A 9,118-nucleotide genomic window follows, 5' to 3' on the forward strand; every position below is an offset into this window, starting at 1 on the left:
TTTGAGAGTGCATGAGGGCTTTTCTTTTTCTTTTTCTTTTCTTTTTTTGGCCAGGGTAGTGTGGACTTACTCTACTTATTAGGGAAGAGGATTTGGCTAGATTGGAAGTTGGGTACACTAAGAACCTGTTTTCAGCCTGGAGGTGGTAGCACATGCCTTTAATCTCAGTACTCAGGAGGCCAAGGCAGGTGGATCCCTGTGAGTTTGAGGACAGACTGGTCCACAGAGCGAGTTCCAGGACAGCCAGGGCTGCACAGAGAAACCTTGTCTCAAAAAACCAAAACCAAACCAAAACAAAAAAGAACCTGTATTCAAACCATGGCTTGCCTCTTTGTAGAGGAGGATACAAGAATTTGTGTCTATTCTCCATGGTTCTTAGTGGGGGATTCCCTGTTACAAAAGACAGATCAACAAAGAAAAGCAAACAAGCCTATTAACAATATCCCTCCTGCACACATGAAAGGACACTCAAGGAAGTCTTAAAGAGTAAAATCATACGGTAAATATCAAAGGGAGAGTGTAAACTTCAAGGCTGAGCACCTTTGTTTGCTGGAGCAGAGGGAAGGGTGTGCAGAAAGGCTGGTTATGGGGAGGTAATAGGAAAAGAGGCAGACAGAGCAGTTTGCTGCGTGAATTTAAGTGTTGGTTATTGCTGAGTCTCTGCTGAACAGTCTCCCTTCTTCCTCATGCAGAAGTGAAGAACCCTCACCCGGGCAGGCTTCCGCTATACCATACTCTATCAACGTCTCTCACAGCAGGGGAACTTCTGCCCTTGTTTTCAGAGCTGTCTGCTGTGTCCCCAGAGAATACTTATGTCAAACGGGTGTGTTTGGAGTAGCATACTGTGGTCTCCTACTTTTGTACTTCAGGGTGCTTGATCACTACTTAGCATCCCTATTGCTTTGGAGGAAGTATTTGATATTGAGGTTCCTTTTATCATTTTATTAAAAAATAAAACTCAGGGAAAAATGTTAGGGAATAAACCTGAGAGATCCACAGTATGACCAAGACACAATCCTGCCCCTCTCCACTTCCCTGATCAAAAAGACTACACAACCCCTCAACCCCTCATCTTCCTTCTCTGTGTGTCCTTTTATCTCCCTCTGAGTCCTCCAGGAAACTCTTTGGTTCACCCCAGCCAGCTGAATGTGGACTCTGCTCTCCATACCAAGGTCCGACTTTATTGGTGGGTCTTGGAACAATCAACACAAACATTTTCCCCATTTTGTCTAAATAAAAAGAAAGGGTTTTAACTTTAACAAAGTAAAACTATATACAATAAGAACAATTATCAGACATTGAAAAAAAGGAAATATGTTAACTTTAACAAATGAAACTATGTTACAATAAGAATAATTATCAAGTAAGAATTACATTCACAATGTCCAGTCCATTTGAATTTGGCAAAATGAGAGCAAATACTCCATTATTTATTCTTTCTTGGTGAGTTCAAAGTTTTGTACCTAATTTACTTTCTACCATGACTAAGGAAAACTGTAACTATAACTATCTAGTCATCAACCCCATCAAAGACCTGAGAGGGATATAATATTACCTGGGTAAGCAGGAAGTGTAGAGCAAGAAACTTTCAAAACTATGAGAAATGACAGACACAGCTGGCTGCCTCAACAGTAACCCAAGGTTTCTCTGCAACATTGGGACATCCATCTTTGGCTTACAGATCTAGAATATCTGACAGACTTTTCTGTTAAGCATGAATTTTGAAGGACTGTCCCATCTTGTCTTGGCAAAGTCTGGCAGTTGCCTTCTTTTGTGTTCTGCTTGTCCAGTTTAGAGAGCATACCGTCAGCAATCGAGGCAAGGGTGGTTTCTTGGCCACAAAGAAAGTAAACTCCTTATGGAGGTTCTTTGATGCCTGTCATCCTCTTTTGTAGTAAATTGGTGCTGACAGGAGCAGACGTGTCTGTCTTACAGTCCTGAAAAGTCCTGTGTTAGTAAAACATCTTAAATGTCATATTCTGTAGGCCTCTGAAGTGTTTGAAAACCATCTGTCTATTTAAACTATGTCTCTGATTGACCTTGAAAATATACTTAACATGACTATAAGTTTGATTGTGATAGATGATTAACTACTAATCTATATTTCTTTATTTTCCTAAACAGCTTTCAAGGACTAGAACTGTACATTACATTTTTAAATGAGTTGCATAGGTACAATACCTTAAACAAGAAATAAAAACATATAATACAGTATAACAAAGTTAATCTTAAATTTGTATCAACATACAAAAATAACTTAAACAAGAGCAGAAACATGGACCAGAGAGATGGTTCAGAGGTTAGGAGCACTGGCTGCTCTTCCAGAGGTCTTGAGTTCAGTTTCCAGCAAACGCATGGTGGCTCACAACCATCTATAATGAGATCTGGTACCCTCTTCTGACTTGCAGGGATACATGCAGACAGAACACTGTATACATAATAAATAAATCTTTAAAAAAAAAGAGTAGAAACACATATATACTATAACAAAAATAACCCTAAATTTGTATCAATATATAAAAATATCTTAAACAAGAATAGAAACATATATAGAGTATGTTTTAACAAAAATAACCTTAAATTTGTATCAATATACAAAAATCCATACCAATGTAAAATATTTGAGATTTAGTTGCTTCTTAGTTTAAAGTAGATTCAATAATCTTCTCTATTATCTTATCATTCTTACATCCCCCCCTTTTTTTCTTTTCAAAAAGAGATCCTGAATCTAGCCTAACTTGCTTAGTTTCCTCCCTGACCATGACCAGTAACAACTTGTAACTGATCCCCTTAAATGATGATAAACATCCATAAACCCATCTACTGACCAAAAACCATCCATCCCACCTCTTGGGAATGTGGGCATTGTGTTCTTAAAATTACTTCCTGTTGTCTGGGGGCAAAGGCTTCTTTAGGAGATCCTAAGAAAATTAAGATAATGGTCAAGTTCTGGGGGAGCTAGCTGTTGTCCAGTCTCCATGTGATGGGATAATGCAAGGCTTATGTGAAGTCTTGGCTGGAGTAGTCTATGAGGCTGGACCATTTTAGCTAACCATCTTGAAATTGTCCTGATCAGTTTGTAGTCCAAAGCTAATCTTTGGATGGTGTTTGTCAGCTTGGTGGTATTACCACAATCCAGGTGTAATTGTCATTGTGGGGCTCCCTCATCTTTTTTGGAGACTTCAAAGGTCATTGTTAGGAATGTTCATGGTTCAATGCAGAAAACTTAAGCATTTTAAATGTCATATGCAGCAGATCTCAGAGGGGTTAAAGGACCATAATCTATTAAACACACCTGGGATACACAGGCTTAATTTCTAATTACCTGCTTCAGTCTCAAACTTGAAATCACATACAGGAAGCTAAATGAAGCCTAAATCTAAAATTAGTTAGTACTCTGTATGACCATTAATACCACAACAGAAAGTTTAAATATATATACATATATTAATCTTATACATTTTGAGATAATATTTATACCTTAAGAGTTTTAAAGAGTCAAAGTAAGTCCAAGAGATTATGAGATTAATGGCAATAGAATAGTCCCTTAATTTTGGTTTTCTTCTGTCCCATACCAGGTGGCTCTTCTGACATGAGACAGAGATTTTGGATTTTCCTTTAACAAGTATGCTTGGGTTTACAGAAGGAGAGAGCCACACTCCAACTCCAAAGCCAGCTTTAATTTTTAATTGAATTGGGACTACAAAAAACCATTTGTTATTTGCCTTATATGTCTGTAGAGAACAGTAGAAACAAATGCTTGGGAATATTCATGAAATTTTATCCTGTTGGAAATGTGCTATACTATTAAGTCAATTTACTCTTTTTCTTGAGACATTTTCTCTGGATGATTCATCCTTTTTCTTCAGATGTCTCATTTGTCCAGTGGTCTTCAGATTCCTTAGCTGGATGCCTTCATTCTCCTGGAAAGACAAAAACAAAACCCAGCCCCAACCCTAACTTTGGGGAGTTTCCCTTTTTGGCAGGTTATATATGATCGAATGAAAGGCATTTGTTAGTCTTATAAATTAGTTTAGATTGAATGGCCATGCTGTTTGATGAACTATTGCCTCTTCTAATTAAGAGGTCTCTCCAGTTTGAATCTAATCTTTATTAATTTTGATGGTATCCATAGCTTTTCTTCTCCTGTGGAAACAAAAGCAAAACCTCTTCTCCAATGTAACACATATCCTGGTTTCCATTCTGAAGTCAACAGGCTGATTTAATTCTGTAGTTTTTTCTACTATCCAATGTCTATCTGCAGTTGTTATTCCTTTCTCATTAGCATTTAAAAGTTTAAAGTTAATTAAAACATTGTGTAATCTATCTCTGGGGGTCTTTATTATTCCTTTCTGTTTATTAAGCATATCTTTTAAAGTGTGGTTAGACCTTTCTATAACTGTTTGTACTATAGGATTGGGTGGTATACCTGTAATATGCTTTATGTTGTAATATGTAAAAAAAAGAAAAAAAAACCTGTTCCATTTTACTAGAGACATATGCTGGAGCATTGTCAGTCTTAATTTGTATAGGTATTCCCATAATGGCCACAACTTCTAATAAATGTGTAATTACAAAATCAACCTTTTCAGAACTCAAAGCAATTGCCCATTGAAATCTTGAATATGTATCTATGGTATGGTGTACATACTTTAATTTTCCAATTTCCACAAAATGAAACATATACATTTATTAAATTTTATTCCTTTTGTGTACTCTTTGGGTTACTTCCTGCAGATAGTTGTGGAAGCCCAGCTGGGAGACCGGCTCCCACATTTTATGACAGGGTACTCTCGAGGAGTAAGGGATAAGAAATATTAGATAGAAGGACAGAAGGGAGAGAGACAGATAGAAACACAGGATAGCCTTGGGAGGACCTGGATCACTATCCACTGGCCCCTTATGTCTCTTCTAAAAGGATTTTATAGGAACACCAAGGGGTGGAGCAAAAGACCTCTCCTTAACACACCCAAGTGCAGACCCTTTCCAATCACCTGGTAACTACACACATGGTCAAGCAATCCTCTAATGCAGCCCTGCTGGGTAAAGCAAGCTCAGGTCTCACTAGGAACCTTTGTGGGCCTCCACAGGTAGTGGAGTTTGGTTATACAAAGAACAAGTAGGATAGTTCCTTATATTTTCCTTGGCTTTTTGCCAAATGATAGAAAGATCTTTCTTCAAACCTTTGCTATTAACATGGTGTTTCTTATGAAATTTTGAGGCTTTTAGCACATTTCCTACCAATAGCTGATCAATTTCATCATTCACCTTGTGCTAAAGGGCCTGGTAGACCTGTATGGGATCTGATATGTGTTATATACAAGGGACAATCTTTATTTCTGATTATTTTTCATAATTGAATAAATAGCAAAGTCAATTCTGAATCATCTGGAATAAGTTCAGTGGTTTCAATATTTAAAACAACTCTTTCTGCATATTGAGAGGCAGTAACCATATTAACAGTTTCTAGAAAATCTAATAATACTGTGAGAATAGCATATAATTCTGACTTTTGAACAGAATCAGAAGGGCTTTGAGCCATCTCACTTAAATTTCCTGATTTATAATCTGCCTTTCCTGATTTATTTGCATCAGTATATAATGTAGGGGGCTCTAGAAATTGGTGTTCCCCATACAATATGAGGATGAATCCAATTCATTGTTTTTATAAACTGATGTCTTTTGCTTTTGGGATGTTTGTTGTTAGTCTCTCCCAAAAAATTACTGCAAGCTCTTTGCCAGTGTTCCTTTTCTGTTCATAATGAGGCAATTCAGCATTAGTAAAAGGACTACAATTTAAGCTGGGTCTATTCCTGCTAATTGATAAAGTCTTAATTTTCCTTTCATAACCTATTCAGAAACCTTTTCTACATAGGTCTTTAATTTTTTTTACTCTGTTTATGTGTTAAAACTATCTATTCTAAGATATTATTGTCTCTCTGCATAAGAATTCTTGTGGAAGAATGTGTAGAAGGTAAAAATAACTTGAATACAATCAAGCTCTGGATCCAGACAATTCACATGTACATCCTGTAATTTCCTTCCTACTAAAGCCAATTTTTTCTCAGTCTCAGCTGATAATTTTCTTGGACTATTTAAGTCCTTATCACTTTGTAAGGTTTGAAATAAATTACTTAGTTCCTGAGTAGTTAATCCAATTGTGGGCCATAGCCAATTAATGTCATCCAGCAATTTTTGAAAATTATTAAGTTCATAATGAACTCTCCTGAATTATACTTTCTGTGATTGATTTTTTGTAAACATATCTTATATCCTAGGTAATTAATAGAGTCTCCTTTTTGTATTTTTTCAGGAGTAATTTGTAACCTCCAAGAAGGCAACATTTTCTTTACCTCTTCAAACATTTTTTTCTAAGGTATCAGTCTGAATCAGCTAGTAAGGTATCATCTATATAATGACAAATTATAGATTGAGGAAACTGTTTATGAATTATTTCCAATGGGTGTTGTACAAAATATTGACACAAGGTGGGGCTGTTTGACATCCCTTGTGGAAGAATTTTCCACTGATGCCTTTTAACTGGCTGGGAGTTATTATAAGTAGGCAATGTGAAGGCAAATTTTTCTTTATCCTGTTCTTGTAAAGGTATAGTAAAAAAAAAAAAGCACTTTTAAATCAATCACTACAATAGACCATCCTCTAGGTAATAGCGAAGGCAAGGGAATTCCAGGCTTTATAGAGCTCATTGGCTGAATCACCTTCTTTATGGCTCTTAAATCTGTTAACATTCTCCATTTTCCAGGTGTTTTTTTTTTGGGGGGGGCAAATATAGGAGAATTTCAAGGACTGGTCAATTCAATATGTTGAACACTTAGCTGCTCCTGTACCAGCTGTTCTAATGCCTGTAAATTTTTTTGATGTCAAAGGCCACTGTTCCACACAGATTTGTCAGTTAACCATTTTAAAGGTAGGGCTGTTGGTACCTTTGAAAGATCAACAGCTGTTGTGCCCTGCTTATGTACAACCTGAATGGTCAGTGACTACTCTTGATAATACCTTTTAATGTTTTTCTCAGCATACATTAGCTTATGGTTTGTTTCTGCAACTGGAGGAATGTTAATCTGGGTTTTTCATTGCTGTAACAAATCATGTTTTCATACATTCATTGCTATGTTAGTCATATATGGCTTTAATTTTCCTATCTGTCCTTCTGGCCCTGTACACTTGATACACCTTGTACTTTATTTTATCTTTGATGAAGTTCCAATCCCTAGAAGCAGAATATTTACCTCCTGAAGAGGCCAATCTGGATGCCAAGATTTTGGTGAAATTATTGTTACATCCACACCTATGTCTAGTAAACCTTCAATTACAATGTCATTTATTTATATTTTTAGCTTTGATTTTTCATCATTTATAGAAGTTTGCCAAAATATTTGTTTAATGGTCTCTCCTGAAAATTTTGTTTTATCTACTGAAGCTGTTCTGTCATCCAGAGAAGTATGGTTTTTCACAACAGTCGTTAAGTCTTTTAATTGCTCTGTGGAGTAGTTTCCCTAATGGTGACAGGGAATGATGGAACCAAATTTGACATGGAGGGGCCTGTGAGAGGCCCCCTAAGGCATTACTTAATGGCAAAGGGTTTCCTTGCCTGTCCCATGTTGATCTACATTCATTAATCGAATGCCAGTCCTTGCCACATCTTCTGCATATTCCAGCAGGCTGGGGCCTTCTATTTGGATTATCTTCAGAAAAAAACATTGTTTCTAGGAATGCCTTGACTACAACTCCTTTTCAGATGACTTGGTTTACCAAAACTAAAATATCTAACCTTTTCACTTTTCTTAAAATTTTTAGAAATCACTTCTATCAAGTATGATCCAATATCAGCTATATTTCTAATCCATTCATCTATTGGTGCTGATCTTGCCTTTAAAGGCCTAATTGTCCTTTTGCATTCTGAATTAGCATTTTCAATACCCAAAGATTTAATTAATATTTGTTTAACTTCTAGATCTGATATCATTCTATTTACAGCTGAAGTCAATTTTTTTTTCCTATTTCAAAATGCTTTATTTTCTCTTGGTCCCAAGACTTGGGAGGGGCTCCAGAGTGGTTACAAAGCTGCCTAGAGGTTCAGGTGAAGGTCCTGAGGCTGGCTGGTGCAGAGCAGAGGAGAGAGCCCCTTGGAAGGTGACACCTCCTAGTCATGCTTGAGAGTGAGCCTTTCGAAGAGGTACTCGCCCAGAGATGGCGGGGGCACACCAGTCTGTGCTGGCTGTGGCCCAGTCACCCTGCGGAGGTTCGTCAGCCCATCTTCTTGATGAGCTTCACCTACTTATCCAGGAAGTGGTTTTCCAGGAAGTCACAGAGATGAGGATCTGTGTGAGCAGAGGCTGGGGCATAAAGATCCAAGAGGGCCTGGTTCAGGCTTTTCTCCAGGGCCAAGGCAGCTTCCATGGCCTCCTGGGATTTACCCCACTCATCTTGAGACGGCTTCTGCACATCCTGGAATAGTGCGCGGCCTCCGCGTTCGTTCTGCATCTTGAGCAGCTGCTCTGTGCCCTCGTGCTTCTCCTCAGCCAATTCGTGAAGAAGTGGCCTACACCCTCCAGAACCAAGTCATCCCCATCAAAATAGTAGCCCAAAGAGAGGTAGGTGTAGGAGGCCCACAGTGCAAGTTGACCAGGCGGTTCACTGCAGCCTCCACTTCGGTGGAATAATTCTGACGGACCTGGGAGCTCATGGCTGATATGCAGTATGGAGCTAAGTGCAAAGAGATGGTGCTGGCTGGTCCTAGGAGCCAAAGGCTGTGAGGAGATGGTTCTAGAGGTGGCTGGAACCTAATAAAGGGAGTCCCTGGGTCTGCTCTGTCCAAACACTGTTGAAGCAAGACACAGACACGGGATCTCTGGGCGCTGAAGTCAAATTTTTTTAAACAATCTATTTATCTTTATTTTATGTGCATTAGTGTTTTACCTGCATGTATGTCTGTGTGAGGGTGTCAGGTCTTAGAGTTACAGACAGTTGTTAGCTGCCATGTGGGTGCTGGGAATTGAACCAGGGTCCTTGGGTAGAGCAGTTGGTGCTCTAACCACTGAGCCATCACTCCAGCCCCCCCTTTTTTTCATTTTCATTTTCAAAAACCAAAGATTCA

General features: G+C 38.2%; 1 pseudogene; it reads right to left on the bottom strand.

Annotated features, from left to right (window-relative positions):
- Positions 1-8,104: 8,104 nt before the first annotated feature.
- LOC128104784 (ferritin light chain 1-like) lies at positions 8,105-8,707 on the bottom strand (annotated as a pseudogene).
- Positions 8,708-9,118: the final 411 nt, after the last annotated feature.

This window comes from Peromyscus californicus, unplaced genomic scaffold, assembly GCF_007827085.1.
Source record: "Peromyscus californicus insignis strain IS unplaced genomic scaffold, ASM782708v3 Scaffold_8__1_contigs__length_139910024, whole genome shotgun sequence".
Lineage (NCBI taxonomy): Eukaryota > Metazoa > Chordata > Mammalia > Rodentia > Cricetidae > Peromyscus > Peromyscus californicus.